The sequence below is a fragment of the Leptonychotes weddellii genome, chromosome 11, assembly GCF_054177405.1.
Source record: "Leptonychotes weddellii isolate Sample4059 chromosome 11, ASM5417740v2, whole genome shotgun sequence".
Classification (NCBI taxonomy): domain Eukaryota; kingdom Metazoa; phylum Chordata; class Mammalia; order Carnivora; family Phocidae; genus Leptonychotes; species Leptonychotes weddellii.
The window spans coordinates 62,828,480-62,844,365 of record NC_138379.1 but is presented as its reverse complement, the minus strand read 5'-3'; the positions used below and the strand labels follow the sequence as shown (position 1 = coordinate 62,844,365).

At 48.7% G+C, this 15,886-nt stretch overlaps 1 long non-coding RNA gene across 1 annotated transcript in view; it reads left to right on the top strand.

Annotated features, from left to right (window-relative positions):
• Positions 1–15,886, top strand: part of LOC102733720 (uncharacterized) — a 71,461-nt gene that overhangs the window by 31,480 nt on the left and 24,095 nt on the right. Inside the window, exon 2 of the long non-coding RNA XR_014138815.1 lies at positions 7,940–8,018. This is a non-coding gene — a long non-coding RNA (uncharacterized LOC102733720). The remainder of the gene's footprint in view (positions 1–7,939; positions 8,019–15,886) is intronic.

Below are 15,886 nucleotides of genomic sequence, written 5' to 3'. Positions count from 1 at the left end.
CCAAGGTGCCCCCAAGTGGTAGTTTTCTAAAGGTTTGTTGTAAACGAGAATCTGAAACCTCATCAATGGACTTTTCGTACTTTGTTCCATTAAAATCTATTGGTCCACCTTGCACTTTGGAAGGATCTTTTATGCATTTTGAAACATCACACATGAGCCATTTGGAAAAGAGCACTTTTGTTAATGTTACTACCCCTCTCATCTGAAAAGTCCAAGAATATTGGGATGCTCCACAGCTCATGGTGGCTAATGCAGGTTTTTCAAAATTTATGTTTTTGCTTGAAAGCTCAATTTTTTTTTTTTAGCAACAAATAAGTTTTTCTTGACATCACCAGCTTACTTTATTCATTTTTGAGAAAATTTCCACAAATACCCGAGTCGGAATAACCCACAGTTTTTCTGTCATTCTTCCAAGTAGAAATGGTGTTGCATGAAGAGGAGCGGCTAATGCAGCTCGAGGCTGCGTCGCCCAAGTGCTGTTCCTTCCCGACCATCACACTGCGGCTGGCAGCGGAAGTGCTTAATGAGAGCTTCAGGTTTTGTCAGAGGGGATATTAAAAAGATGTGTACTTGGGACACCTGCATGGCTCTCTAGTTAAGCGTCTGCCTTCGGCTCAGGTCATAGTCCCAGGGTCCTGGATCGAGCCCCGCATTGGGCTCCCTGCTCAGTGGGGAGCCTGCTTCTCCCTCCCCCTCTGACCCTCCCCCTGCTCATGTTCTCTCTCTCTCTCACACTTGCTCTCTCAAATAAATAAAATCTAAAAAAAAAAAAAAATTAAAAAGATGTGTACTTAAGGGTTGATATGTAATGCAATGAATATTTTTTACTGCATCAAGGACGTTCTTAGGTGAAATTGACCTTTTTTTTTAAATGGTGAGTGCATGGCCTTGGGGAATACAGTGACAACTAATACAGTCACATGCCACTCCTCGATTCTCGCGAAGGCACCAGCAATGTTCCCCCGCGTTGCCTTTGCACCGTCACTGCATACGTCAACACAGGTGAAGGTAGCTTTGACCTTGCGGTGGCCACCGAGAGGGTCTGGGACCCTACTTTGAAAACGACATTGTCTTCCTTTATCCACACACACTGGACTCTTGCTTCGCACATGCCGGGAACACTTGTCCTCACCAGCTCTCCCTCCTCGTGTGCCAATGTGTATACACACACACATACATACGCAGGGGCTTTTATGTATAGTGGTTTTACTGATCATATGTTCTCAGATCTCTTCCAGTGGACTGTGAGCCAGGTTTCATGTTTGTCTTGGTGGCATATAGCGCCTAAGGACTGTACCTATTAAATGCTAACTTGTTCAGTGTTGGCTCTTTTCATCGTAATCATACCATTATTGCAAGGGCGTAATACATGTTTTTTGAACCAATGAGGAGTTTGGGTTAGCATTTTTCCGGAATTTCCTTAGAACACTGGTTCTCCGTGATGTCAGTAAGTGTTAAGCAGGGGGGGCATCTGTGCTTAACTAGATTTGAAGATGTTCAGCAGGTTTTGAATGGAAGATCCTTCACCATATAATGTGCATTAGGAATCTTGAAGGGGGGTGGGAGGCTGTAGAACGTGGTATTTCCCAAGTTGAATGGCATGGGAACCTTTTCTTGGTATATCTCATAGAATTAGGTTTTTTGGGATCTCCCTTGGGAAACAGTTGTGTAGCCTGGCTTTTCCACTTTTACAGATGAGGAAACGTTACCTGTGTTCATTTGTGCATGGATTTATATCTCAGATATTTTATGAGTCCCTCCTAAGGTAGGTGCTAGTAGATTTAAGCAGGCAATGCAAGCAAAAAAAAAAAAAAAAAAGATTTGGAGAAAATGCTAATAAACCACTTGTATAGAGTAGATGGTCAAGTGGGAGATTCAAGTATGCATCAGCTGATCACCCGAAACTACAAGTGTTATGTCAGTGGTATGTAAGAAGGTACACAGTGCTAAACCATTTGCTTTCTGTTTTTCCCAATTTCAAGGCTCTGCCTGGTCTGTTTAGGTATTCCTCGCAACACTTTGTCACTACCTGTGATCCAAACGACTGATGAAGATCATTAAGCTGTGGGTGATTTGCCCAATCACTTCATCTGAGAGGGTAGTGTGTCAGAGATAAGATCTTTCAGAATGTGAGCCAACCTCCGCTTAGTGCTTCGCACATAGTAGGTGTGTGTCTGTATCGATTGGCTGAGTAAAGAATGAATAAAAGTGTGCTCTGAAAAAGCTGAGGCTAAAGCACAAACCACACTGTGGTCTCATCAGCCCAGTGCCCGAACTTGCTGCACTGTACAGGGTGGGCTGAATAAAGCCTAATAACTCGCTTTTCATGCCCCCACTGCTCTGACCTGGTTATTCTGGAGGGGACCGGTGATCTTCCCTTCTCTTCCACTCAAAACAAAACACACAACACACCCTACCTTCTGTTTTGATCCAGTAGCGCCCATACATGGGCGAGGGCAATGTCAGTACACTCTCCATGAATATATTTCATCAAAGGACATGATGTCGCTATGGTAAAATTGGCCTTTGGGCTTCTGCCGGCCTGTACAGATGACAGTGGGAGGGTTTTGTATCAGAATAGCCTTGGAGTCAGGACTTCGCTAAGAAGATTAACGTAGTGTTTAATTTGATGTTTCATTCTGTGAAGTTACCTACAGAGAAATCAAACATTTACATGTTTGTTAACCAGTGATTTTGGTTCTTGGCACGTGGCCCGCACCGCTTTGGGCTGGATGAGCTCTGGGAGTGCACAGACATCTCCCTTTGCCCCTCTCCCCGCACCCCCTCATCTGGATAGACAGGCAGGAAAACATTACCAGCTCCAATTATCCTTTTGTTTCAAAGCCTGAAACTTTTTCAGCCACATCATGTTCCTGCCAGAGTCTGAAAATTAATAGGCTTTAGAGAATCCGAGGGTTGAGTGGAGTCACTTTGAGAACGGCATGCATCTGGATGCCTGATTTTTCAGGTGTTGCTCTGAGACTGAATTCAGAAATCTTCTTCTCAGGGAGTTTTGGCCCTCTTGATTTCTAATTTCTGTGATTGAGTTAGAGTTGTGGGAATATCATGAGTTGCTAATTTTTTTAAAAATAATTTTCTTCCCTTTGTAAAAGTAATTCACACTAATTGTAGAAACCTGGAAAAATATCAAAAGGCATAATGCCGAAAATTACCCATCATTCTAGTACTCAGAGATAATCACTACAAACCATTTTGTTGTATTTGCATGCATTGTTGTACGCATAATTAAGATCATTGTGGGTGTCGCCTGGGTGGCTCAGTCGTTGGGCGTCTGCCTTCAGCTCAGGTCATGATCCCAGGGTCCTGGGATTAAGCCCCGCATCGGGCTCCCTGCTCCGCGGGAGGCCTGCTTCTCCCTCTGCTGCTCCCCTTGCTTGTGTTCCCTCTCTCCCTGCCTCTCTCTCTGTCAAATAACTAAATAAAATCTTAAAACAAACAAACAAACAAACAAAACCCAAAAAGATCATTGTGTGTAAATTTCGATTTCTACTTTTCCTATTTCGCACAAGAATATTTTCCACTGACAGCAATGCAGCATAGGGGCTTATGTTAGTTTCCGGGGCTGCTGTAACAAATTTCCACACATGGGGAGGCTTAAAACAACAGAAACGGATTTTCTCACCGTTCTGGAGACCGGAAGTTCCAGTCAAGGTATAGGCAGGGCTGTGCTTTCTCTGGAGGCTCTAGGGAGAAGCCACCCCTTGTCCCCTCCTAGCTTCCAGGGGCTGCTAGCCTTCCTTTACATGCGGCCTCATCTCTCCCATATCTGCCTCTGTTCTTACAAGCGTGCGCATGCGCGTGCACGTGCGCGTAATCTCTGCCTCTCTCACGAGGACACAGGTGAGGCCTCTGGGGTGTACCCAGATAAGCAAGGATCTCTCTTCATCTTAAAATTTTTATCTTTTTTTTTTTTTAAGTTTTGTTTAAGATTTATTTATTTGAGAGAGCATACGCCTGCGCAGGGGACAAGAGCAGAGTCTTAAGCAGACTCAGCGCTGAGCATGGAGCCCCCTGTGGGCCTTGATCTCACCTCCCTGAGATCACGACTTGAGCCGAAACCAAGAGTCGGACGCTTAGCCAGCTGCACCACTTAGGCGCTCTAGAGATGCTTATCTTAATCACATCTGCAGAGACCCACTTTCTGTATAAGGTAACACGGACAGGTCCCAGGGTTGGGTCATGATGTCTTTGGGGCCAGTTTTTAGCCTGCCACTGGGCTGAAGAGCGTGGAATTTGGAGCCAGGCTGGGTGGGCTCAAACCCCAGTGCTGTCTCCGACTAGCAGGATGACTTTGGGCAAGTGTCTTAACTCTTGCTGCCTCCATTTTCTGATCTGTAAAGTGGGAATAATAAGCTTAGGATAGTGCCTGGCCCATGTAAGGATTAGCTGTTATTTTGTAATTGTTATTTTCATTAAAAATCCTTTGTAAAGTGTCATTATAATGGCTGCATAAAACCGTATTTGTGGATATACCATAATTTATCGCATCATTTCCTTTTTGTTGGCTTTTAAGTTTATTTACAATTTTTTATCTCATGGATAGCACTGCTGTGGATACCTTTGAGCATTAAGTTTTGTCCCCACTTATGATTCATTCTCTAATACAGGGTTCTGAAAATGGAATTATAATGTCAAAGGGTATGTACGATGTAAGCTACTTAATAAGAATTTGCCAAATTGCTTTCCAGAGAGATTGTGCCTGTTATATAACTCCTACTAGTAGCTGACTGATGAGAGTGCCCGTTTTACTGTGGCCATACCTGCATTGAGTGTTATTATTTTAAACATTCTCAGCTACTTTTGACATCATCTGCCCTTTAAGGCTGACATGTAACATAGCAAAGCAACTCAACATAGTGATTCCTTCAGCAAGATGTATTCTCACAAGGCAAGAAAATTTCAAGTGAAATGATATCCTTGATTTGTCCAGTCTCCAAGTGCTTTCTCCATTTTGTTATGAAGCCTGAGTGTTTTTGAGGTTACAGGGAGGGGTACTGGAGAGAGGACATGTGAGTGGCAGGACAGTGCTAGGTATATAAGGATTTTAGTAAAACAGTCTTACTTCTGTTCTCAAACTCAGACGTTGAAAACTCTGAGCATTGAAAATTCTGAAAACACTTGAACAGAAAACAGATCAATTTAACTACTTTACAACCAAGGCTGCTTGAGGGATAGAAGGATGGGGTGAGGGGGCGGCGCCTGCATTGCTTGCCAAAGAAGGTGGGAGACCAGCTTGGGACAGGCTGAGGGAAAGTCTGCACCTGTTCTTTGTACCCCTACCACCTGTTAACCTTTCCTTTCCTGGGGGGTGCCCATTGCAATCTGATCTTGTCCAGCCCAGGCTCCAGGGCTGCAGAGGTAGAGCAGGGGTCCTAGCTGCGTGAAAGACAGGGTAGTGGTCCTTTTCCCCCCAGTGGTGCTCTGATATGGATGTACAGTGCATACCAGGTACAACTGGTCACACAAAAATTGGGCAATATCCGTATCAGTTATCATGGGCTAAATGGTTGCCCCAAAGACGTGTCCCAATAATGTTACCTTATTTAGAGAAAGGGTCTTTTAGATGTGATTAAGATAAGGATTTTGATGTGAGATCATCTTGGATTATCCAGGTGAGCCTTCAGTGCCATCACAAGTGTCCTTAGAGAGGAAGAGGGAGATGTCACATGCACAGAGAAGGCAGTGAAGTGGAGGAGAGATGTGGCCACAAGCCAAGGAGTGCCGATAGCTGGAAAAGGCAAGGCGCGCCTTCTCCAGAGCCTCTGCAGGGATCATGGCCCCTGCCTACACTATGATTTCAGGCTTCTGGACCCGAGAACTGTGAGAGAATAGATTTGTGTTGTTTTGTGCCATGTAGCTTGTGATAATTTGTTATGGCAGCTACAGGAAACTCACATATGCTTCATTGGACAAGACCCTTCTGCTGATCGCATGTGTGCTGGGCTGTGTGGCAATCTTATGTGCTATAACAGCTTCTCCGTTTCTCTTAATTTCTGTGCTTATCTTGTTGTGAACCAGCAGTGACGAATTGGGTGGATGACCACCTTTGAGTACCAGTGGTCTAGTCTCCCTTATTTTATGGATGAGGAGACCGAGGCCCAGAGCGGAGGCAGTAGGACTGACATTAGAGCAGGTGCCTCTGCTGCTCAGAGTGGAGAGACAGGAGGTGGTACCAGCCTCTTGGGGACCAGGCCTAGAGTGAGCAGACTGGAGCGCTGCCCTTCAGCCTGGCCTGCAGGTCAGCTGGTGTCCCTGGGGCTATTCTGTGACCTGCTGAGTGAAAGCCTGTGGAGCACAGGGCTGCTTAGAAGGCCCAGAAGCCAGGGGAATCTTGTAAAGCCTGATAGCCAACAGCAGCAGGCAAGGGATCCTGTCAAGGCTGAAGGTCCTGGCTTGCTCTTGACTTCATTTCCAGCTGACTGCTTCGGTCTCTGTGGTTTGGGTCATACTTTCCCTCTGCAGCCCAATTTTAACTTTCTACATTTTCTGAGTGGTAATTATCTTAGAGGATATGGGATTCGATGACAATCATCTTGACTCTTATGCTGCTGGAATAAAGCCCATCCAGCTTCATTCGGCATTCAGGGCTCCTGAAGAACCTTCCCTTTCCATCCCTGCCTCTTGCCCCTCCCTTTCACACACCTTTATCTCTGAACTTCACCAAAATCATGGCTCCCTGGTAGGGGGGGATTGAAGAGGTTAGTTCCGTGAAGCCCTACAGTGGGTGAGTTCATGGTTGACCAACTCAAGAACCAATGGAAAAATATGGCAAGAGGATGGGATGGTAGGCATACATCTCTGAAGCTCTCAGGAAAAAAAAAAAAGTGTATATTTACTAAAATAGACCCTAAAAGCAGCATAAATAGCCTTGTCAGTCAGTAGTATGTCAGCTAAGTCATCTGGTCTACCACCCAGCCCAAGATGAGCCACCAGATGACTGTAGCCACATATGTCAACCAGGCAAGACCAGAGAAAAACCACCTGGCTGAGCCCAGCACTAATTGTTGACCCACCAAACCATGAATAAATAAAATGTTTATTGTTTTAGACAGAAAAAAAACCCTACAGTAAATCAATCTTCAAATTATTACACTTCTTATTTTACTGGAGATGGGCAGTATATAGTTAATTATTCCCTGTTTGCTATAGATACTTTTCAGAGTCTCCTACCTTTGTATTTTCAATGAAATTCTTATTTGCTTTGTTTTGTTATGGATAATGCCCATATGAAGAGCCCCTTCCCTCCAATATCTGGGCCTCCATCTTAATGTCTAATACTGTTGGGATTTTAGGAATTACCTGTTGGGTCTACCCTCTGGGTCTTACACATCCTCCTATCCTTGTCTCTCAGATGTTATGGGACAGTCGTTGAGAGCCCCGGGTCACTTTCTCCCATCTTCTTTCATTTTTCCCAAGGCTTTGTTCCGGAAGCCTCTCTTTCTTCACCCTCTACTTCTGCTCTTTTCTAGTCCCAACCCTGGATCTCTTATTAAGTCAGTGACTCTTGGTTGCAAGGACCCACAGTGCTCTTGGACCAGCTCACTTAGCAGAGGGTTTGTTGTAGGAATCTCAGGAATGCAGGGAGCAAAGCTTGACCAGTCTACTGGGAAGTGGAGCGGGAAGGCCCCTTAATTCAGGGGCTGTACAGTGCATGGTCCTGCTCACCTCCTCTGTGTGCATGTGTGTGTCTTTCTCTGAATAAGGGCCCACCACTTCTTCCCTAAGTTTGCCCGTCTTCATCCTCAAATGAGGGAGGTTGGGAGGGAGGCACTGTCCATCTCCAAGCTAACCAGTTTGGGAAGGGAAGCCATGGGACTGCCTGCTCAGCATGGACTGGGGGGAGTGTCCCCAAAAAAGGGGTCTGGGGAGGGGTAGTTCCCCAAAACCTATTACACCTCTTATTCTGATTTCTCAACAGGAGTAACTCAAGTCACCTTTACTGGAAATCAGTTGGCTGAAGTACTGAAACTGCAGCAGTTCTTGAAGTTGAAGAAAAGGTAAACGGAAGTAAATTTGTACCTACTAAAATTTCTTCAAAGGGAAGCCAGTGTTTGAGGTGAGATTACCGTTCCTGGCATTCCTCAAACATGCCCAGTCCTGTATGTACTCTTTTCCCCTCCTCTCTGCCTGGCCAGGTTCCTGTTGATCCCTGGAGGTCTTTACTTCCCTGGAAATCAAGCCTTTTATATATTTGTTTTTTAAAGATTTATTTAGAGAGTGTGAAGGGTGGGTGGCAGAGGTAGGATGACTCCCCGCTGAGTGCAGAGCCAGACCCAGGGCTCGGCTCCATCTCATGACCCTGAGACTGTTGCAGGGTTCTTGTCTCACGGGCAAAAGGGTGAAGTGAAGTGAAAGTTGATTAAGTGAAGGTGAGAACAGAAAGGAAAGGAAAGGAGCTCTCTAGAGTGAGAGGGGTCCCGAACGGGTTGCCACTGAGGACTTTTATGGTGGGTCTTTTATAGAAAACTGACAAGGGAACTTGGTAAATATTTTGTCTAAAACATTTAAGACAAACAAGGTAGATTTGTAAATATTAGGAAAATATCTCGTCTATATTTAGAACAAACAAGGCAGATTTGTTAATGTTCCCTTCTCTCTGGTTAATATCTTGTCTATAACATTTCTCCACATCTGGGATTTCTGTGAGCCTGGTCACATGGCCCTCTACCTGTCTGTCCCTCCCTGGCCTTGCCCGTCCCTCACTCAAGACTATGACTTGAGCCGAAATCAAGAGTTGGAGGCTTCACTGACTGAGCCACCCAGATGTCCTGGAAATCCAGCCTTTTTATTCCCTCCTGGCCGATAGTGACTTTTCCTGCTTTGGAACCCCCGTAATACTATCTCCTTCTCACTGACATGTATCGTAATGAGCTTGACATGATGCCCCACCCCCGGTCGTTCTTCTGCCAAGGCTCCTTCTCTGTGAACCTTCCCTCGTCACCATCATGGTATTTCCACCCTTGATTATAGTTGCCTGTTTATATGTTTTCCATAATAAGCTCCTCTAGGGCATATCTGAATGTGCCTGGATGCCCCATAAACATGTATTGGATGAACAGAGCATCAGTCTTCCCCACTAGACAGTCAGCTCCTGTATGAGTTCACTTTGTCTTTCTAGCACTCCGCCATTTACTATCATTCTCAAATCGATTCTGGTCTTTAAGCATTCATCAGAAATTGCCGATCTCTGGATGTCCTTTGTATTTGGGCTGTTGGTGAAATGAAGCTAATAGCAAGGCTTTTCTATCTGACTTTTATTTTTTTATGGGCAATATGGGCCCATGTTAAGAGCAATAATCCAGCAACTGAAAGGGAAGGGAGGTGACAGGCAAGTCAGAACAGCAGTGACTGGGAGCGTGGCCTCCCCGTGGCCGGAGTTGAATGGGGGTTGTGGGAGGTGGGGTTTTGGTCACACTGTGGTTGTGGCCTCTCCTGTCTGCTGGACAGCAGACCCCCTTCTCCATCCATCTGCATGATCTTCTGAGCTGCTCCAGTCAACAGACCCCTGCGTCTTCACCCACCTCCCTACTCCAAACCTTTTTGCTTTTGAGAAAAGGTTCCTTTTCTCAAACTGTGTACTGCACTGCTAAATATCCCAAAGAAGTTTCTTACTGATCTTCCCAGTTTCGTTGGTCACCATCCACTGAGAGTCCTTGTTGTAACCTTTCCTACCTCCCAGTAACCAGTAGGTGTCTCTTACCTTTGCATTTTGTCCACCTTTGCAGGATGCTTCTACACACATCACCAGCTTGTGTTCTCCTGCCAATCCTAGAAAACAGGCAGTCAGGCTCAGAGCAATTAGAGGTCTTACTTGAGGTCATGTCACCAGCGTGAATGGAGTTCAGCTTTTCTCTCCCCCGCACCATCTTGGTCCTTCTCCTTGGAAGCCACTGCTGCCATCACAAAACCTGGGGCCCTGTCTCCTACCCACCCCCTATGTTCCCTCCAGAGAGAGGACCCTTGACCTTAACCTTCTGTTAAGAGATGCAGCCTGGGGGCACCTGGGTGGCTCAGTCGGTTAAGTGTCTGCCTTCAGCTCAGGTCATGATCTCAGGGACCTGGTGATAAGGGAAATCTGTGTTCTAAGGTGGCCAACCAAGCCAGCAAGGAATCCCAGTCCCAGCCCTAGGGCCGTTCCGGGTTTTCCCTCCTGCCCCGCCTGCCGCCCCCGGAAAGTGCCACATATAAGTGCCACATATACGGAAGTAAAAGTGTATAAGTTATCCCCTTTGTTTGTGCTGGGGCCTCAGACCTTTGGAGACCACTCTCCTCTGAGCCCACTGGCATTAAATTAACTTCCTATCCTCCAAGATCTCCGACTGCTGCTAGTTCTTCTGTTGGGCCATCCAGTCCAGGTTCCGTAACATTTGCTTCCCTGACTGGGAAACCCAGCCGCTCTGGCCCATTGTTGCCACCGTTTTGGGGGCAACGGCGGGGCGGTGACGGAACGAGGGGCTGCCTAATTTTCAGCAGTCTCCCGCCCCGGTCACCTCGGGCCGGCCCTGCTCCGCTGTTCCCGCCAGACTCAAGGAGACTTGGCAGGTGAGGACCTGGTCCGGACTTCAGATTCCGGTAAGGCCTGGGGTCCTAGGACGCAGACAGGCCCACCCCCACTGGGGTGGAAGGGGAGCCTGATCACCTCCCAGAGACCTCTTAGAGGTCTCACAGGTAGGGATTCCCAGGGAGGGAACGTAATAACTTCTGGAGTGTGAATGTGTGAGAGAATGTGCAGTCCCACCTGGCTTGCTCAAGCGGACTGATTCTGTGACTCCACGGGCGGGCACCCTTAAGGTCCCCAGAAGCCTACAGAGTCTGAGTGGGTCCATCTGCGATTCCGTGGTGAATGGCATACAGTCTATGGCGGCATCGGAATAATTTCCAATCGTAAGTCACAACACTGAGACCGCTACGGCTAAGCCTCACCTAAGCTCCTTTGGGACACGGCCAGATGGGCATCTGATTGGTCTCCTCACCTCAGGAGGCACCCCCCCCCCACTTTTCTGTCTCTGCGCCACCGCACACGGGGACATCACCATGGGGTCAGGGCAGAGTAAACCTATGGTTCTAGAGACCATGGTCAAAAATTTCAAGAAGGGGTTTTCAGGAGACTATGGAGTCAGGATGAACCCCGGCAAGTTGAGAACCCTATGTGAATTGGAATGGCCCACCTTGATGTCGGGTGTCCTTCAGAAGGGACATTGGATGTCCCAATGATTCATCGAGTATGGCAAGTTGTAACAGGAGAACCAGGACACCCTGACCGGTTTCCGTACATTGACTCCTGGCTAGGAACTGCCCAGACCCTTCCCCGCTGGGTGTGATTCGCTTGCAATAGGCGGGGACAAGCCAGGGTCTTAATCGCCTCATCAAAGCGACCTAAAGAAGATCAGCAAAAGCCCCAGTCTCCACAAGTCCTAGCCGGAGATCCCGAGGACGAACCGATCCTGCCCCCACTGTACGCACCCCCAAGACCATCTACACCTGGCCCTTCAGCTCCAGGCACTCCGCCACCATCAGTTTCACCGGCGCCCCCAGGCCCAGAGGATCCACTTTCTCCAGGACCAGCAGCCAGGTTGCGCCCCAGGCCAGGCTCAAGTGCCCTCCAAGTGCCGGTATGAGAGATGTGGGAACCCAAGAGGCACGACGAAGATGGGACGGTCCAACCCGGCCGTTCCATGATGTTATTATCAGCCCTTCTCCACCACCGACCTCCTCAACTGGAAACATAACACTCCATCCTACTCTGAAAAACCACAGGCCATGGTAGACCTCATGGAATCCCTCTTTCAGACTCATCGGCAAACCTGGGAAGATTGCCAACAGTTACTCCACACCCTGTTTAACACACAAGAGAGGAGGAGAATAATGACAGGAGCACAGCAATACCTAGAAGAGCATGCACCAGCGGGAGTCATCGACCCTGCTGCCTGGGCTAATACGGCCACACCCGAGGAGCACCCAGCATGGGACTTTACCACGGATGAGGGACAGGCCCACATCTGCCGATACCAGGAGGCCCTTCTCCAGGGAATCCAGGCAGGAGCTAAGAAACCCATGAACATGACTAAAGTATCCTCGGTCACTCAACAACCAGGGGAGCCCCCCGGGGACTACTACGAGAGATTATGTAAAGTCTACAGGATATACACTCCATTTGACCCTGAGGCACAGGAAAGCCAACAGATGGTAAACACCTCCTTCGTGGCTCAGGCCATCCCAGACATTAGAAGAAAACTTCAGAAACTAGAGGGTTTCGCCAGGATGAACATCACCCAACTAATAGACATTGCCAATAAGGTCTACATGAACAGGGAGGTCACAGCCGAATGGGGAGCCAATAAAAAGATGAAAAAGAAAGTCAGCCTCCTGGCCACCGCCCTGAAAGAAAAGGATGACACCAAGATGGGGAGACCCCAACTACCAAAAGGGGGGAACCCAAAACCCCCTTGGCAAGGGATCAATGTGCCTATTGTAAGGAGAAAGGGCATTGGAAAAACAAATGTCCCAACCAGGGAAAGGCTCAGAAGCCCAGCCGCTACAAGGAAGAACCCCGAGAGAAGGACCTCATAGGCCTTGCGGGAACAGACTCAGACTGAGGGGAACCGGGCTCTTTCCTCCTTGGCCCCCATGAGCCCACGGTCAGAATGAAAGTAGGGGGCCAACCAGTGACTTTTATGGTTGATACTGGGGCCGAGCACTCTATTGTCACCTCCCCAGTGGCCCCTTTCAGCAAAAGGACTGCGACCATCCTTGGGGCCACCGGGACTTGGACGATACAGCAGCCCTTTTGCCAGGCTCGCCAGTGCGAACTTGGGGGCCACAAGGTCCGACATGAATTCCTTTATCTGCCTGATTGCCCCATCCCTCTTCTGGGCTGAGACATACTCTCCAAGCTTGGGGCTCAGATAACTTTTGAGACCACCGGATACACTAGCCTCTGATTGAACCCAAGTCCAGAGGAGACGGGGTCTCTGGTACTAGCAATTACCACACCGAGGGAAGAAGAATGGAGGCTATTCTGCACCCAGGCCCAACTGACCAGCCCGCCGGAGTTCAGACTCGCCTTCCTTTCAGTATGGGCCGAAAACAACCCACCTGGACTAGCCCGGAATTGGGCCCCTATAATTGTTGAACTGATCCCAGTAGCCCAACCTCAGAGGCAAAGGCAATACCCCCTTCTACAAGAAGCTAAGATCAGCATCCAAGAACATCTGACCAAACTCAAAGAAATAGGTATTTTAGTCGAGTGCCAGTCAGCCTGGAATACCCCACTCCTGCCAGTCAAGAAGCCAGGAGGGGAATACCGACCAGTTCAAGACCTGTGGGCCATCAACAAGGTGACCATTTCTCTGCACCCAGTGGTCCCGAATCCATACACCCTCCTCGGCCAAATCCCAGGGTCGGCCAGATGGTTCACTTGCCTAGATTTGAAGGATGCCTTCTTCTGCTTCCGCTTAGCTCCCCAGAGCCAGCCACTGTTTGCCTTTGAATGGACTGAACCTGATACAGGGCACCAGATGCAACTGACCTGGACGTGCCTCCCGCAGGGGTTTAAAAACTCACCAACACTCTTCGGGGAAGGGCTGGCCGCAGACCTCGCCAGCTCCCAAGAGAGGCCACACGATGCACCCTCCTCCAGTATGTGGATGACCTCCTCCTCGCCAGTGACACACAAGAAGACTGCACAAAAAGGCACAAAGGCCCTCCTACAGCTCCTGGCAGACTTGGGATACCGAGCCTCATGGAAGAAGGCACAAATCTGCCAAACACAGGTCCGATACCTTGGTTTTCTCCTCACCCAAGGGCCAGAGAGGAAAAGGGTCATCATCTCCCTGCCACAGCCCCAGACAAAAAGGGGCCTACGAGAATTCCTGGGGGCTGCAGGATTCTGCCGTATTGGGATCCCTGGGTTCTCAGCAACAGCAGGACCCCTTTATGATCTCTTAGGGGAACAATTGAGAACTCCCTGTCTGGACTGAGGAAGCAGAAGCCTCTTTCACAGAGATAAAGACCTCCCTGGGGCGGGCTCCAGCCCTGGGCCTACCAGATGTAGAAAAACCCTTCAATGTCTTTGTGCATGAAAAGGAAAAAATAGCGTTCGGGGTACTCACCCAGACTGCTGGGCGCTGGCAACAGCCAGTTGCATATCTGTAAAAGAAGCTGGACCCCGTGGTAACAGGATGGCCACCGTGCCTCAGGGCGCTGGCAGCCACAGTCCTACTCATCAAGGAGGCGGACAAAATTACCCTGGGGCAAGAACTTATGTCAAGGTCCCTCATGCAGTTGTGTCCCTCATGAACGCATAGGGACACCGCTTCATTTCCAACTCTTGGCTAGCACAATACCAAGGGTTCCTCTGTGAAAACCTGCGGGTCACCCTTGAAACAGTAAGGACATTAAATCCAGCAAACTTTCTCCCCATGGAAGAGGGGGAACCAGACCATGACTGCTCCGAGGTGACTGATGAAGTCTACGCGAGCTGTCCAGATCTGTGGGATCAAGCCATAAAGAATCCAGAGCTCACGCTGTTCAGCGATGGCAGCAGTTACCTGCAAGAGGGTGCCCAAAAAGTGGGTTATGCAATAACCACAAACACTGAAGCCCTAGAAGCTAAGGCATTACCAGCTGGCTGGTCAGCACAACAGGCTGAACTATATGCCTTAGTCCGAGCCCTCACCCTCGGTGAAGGCAAGCGAGTTAACATTTACACTGACTCTCGGCACGCCTTTGTTACTGTAGATATACATGGGGCCATCTACAAGGAAAGGGGCCTCCTAACTGCAGCAGGAAAAGCTATCAAGAACAAGGAGCAGATAGTGAGACTCCTCGAAGCCGTCTGGCTTCCAAAGGAAGTAGCAATCCTGCACTGTAAGGGACACCAGAAAGGAGACGACCCCATAGCGCGGGGAAATCGTCTGGCAGATGAGGCAGCCAAGACCGCAGCCAGTGAGGACATGGACAGAGCCCCTTCCCTCACCATGGCCCTAACACCCCCAGAAGAAGTCCCTCCACCCAGTTACACTAAAAAGGAAAAGGGATGGGCATGGCAGAGGGAGCCACCCTGACTGAAAAGGGACGGTGGATGATGCCCGATGGGCACATCTTTGTTCCAACAGCAACTGGAGGGCAGCTAGTCAAGGAATGCCACCGACTCACTCATCTGGGAAAAACTGCATTAGAGGCCCTTCTAAAGAAGCACTACTGCATCAGTCAGCTGCCGGCACTGTGCCGAGCAACGAGTGAACGATACACAACATGAGCTAAAAATAATGCTCGGTCTGCACCTCGGCCCCCGCCAGGTGTCCAGAGGATGGGAGCAACCCCCTTCGAAGATCTAGAGTAGACTTCACAGATGTGCAGCCGAGCAGGGGCTTCAGATATCTCCTAGTAATAGTATGCACATACTCTGGGTGGGTCCAAGCCTTCCCGACTAGGACGGAGCAAAGCCTGGTAAGTAGCTAAAGTCCTCTTGCGGGAGATCGTGCCCCGGTTCGGCCTGCCGTTAACAGTACATAGTGACAACGGACCCGCATTTGTGGCAGACATTGGACAGGTCTTGACCAAATCTCTCAACATCACTTGGAGACTCCACACCACTTACTGGCCCCAAAGTTCAGGGAAAGTAGGGCGAATGAATCACACCCTCAAGGGAACCTTAGCAAAGTTTTGTCAGGAGACTAACCTTCCATGGCCGGATCTGCTACCCCTAGCTCTCCTGTGTGCTCGCTGCACACCTGGGACACTAGGTTTCTCCCCTTTTGAATTAATATATGGACGGCCTCCCCCATGCTTGGGGAGCCTTCCAGGAAACTTACATCAGGTTGGAGATAAAGAAATAAAGAATGAAGGGGGGGAAATTGGAGGG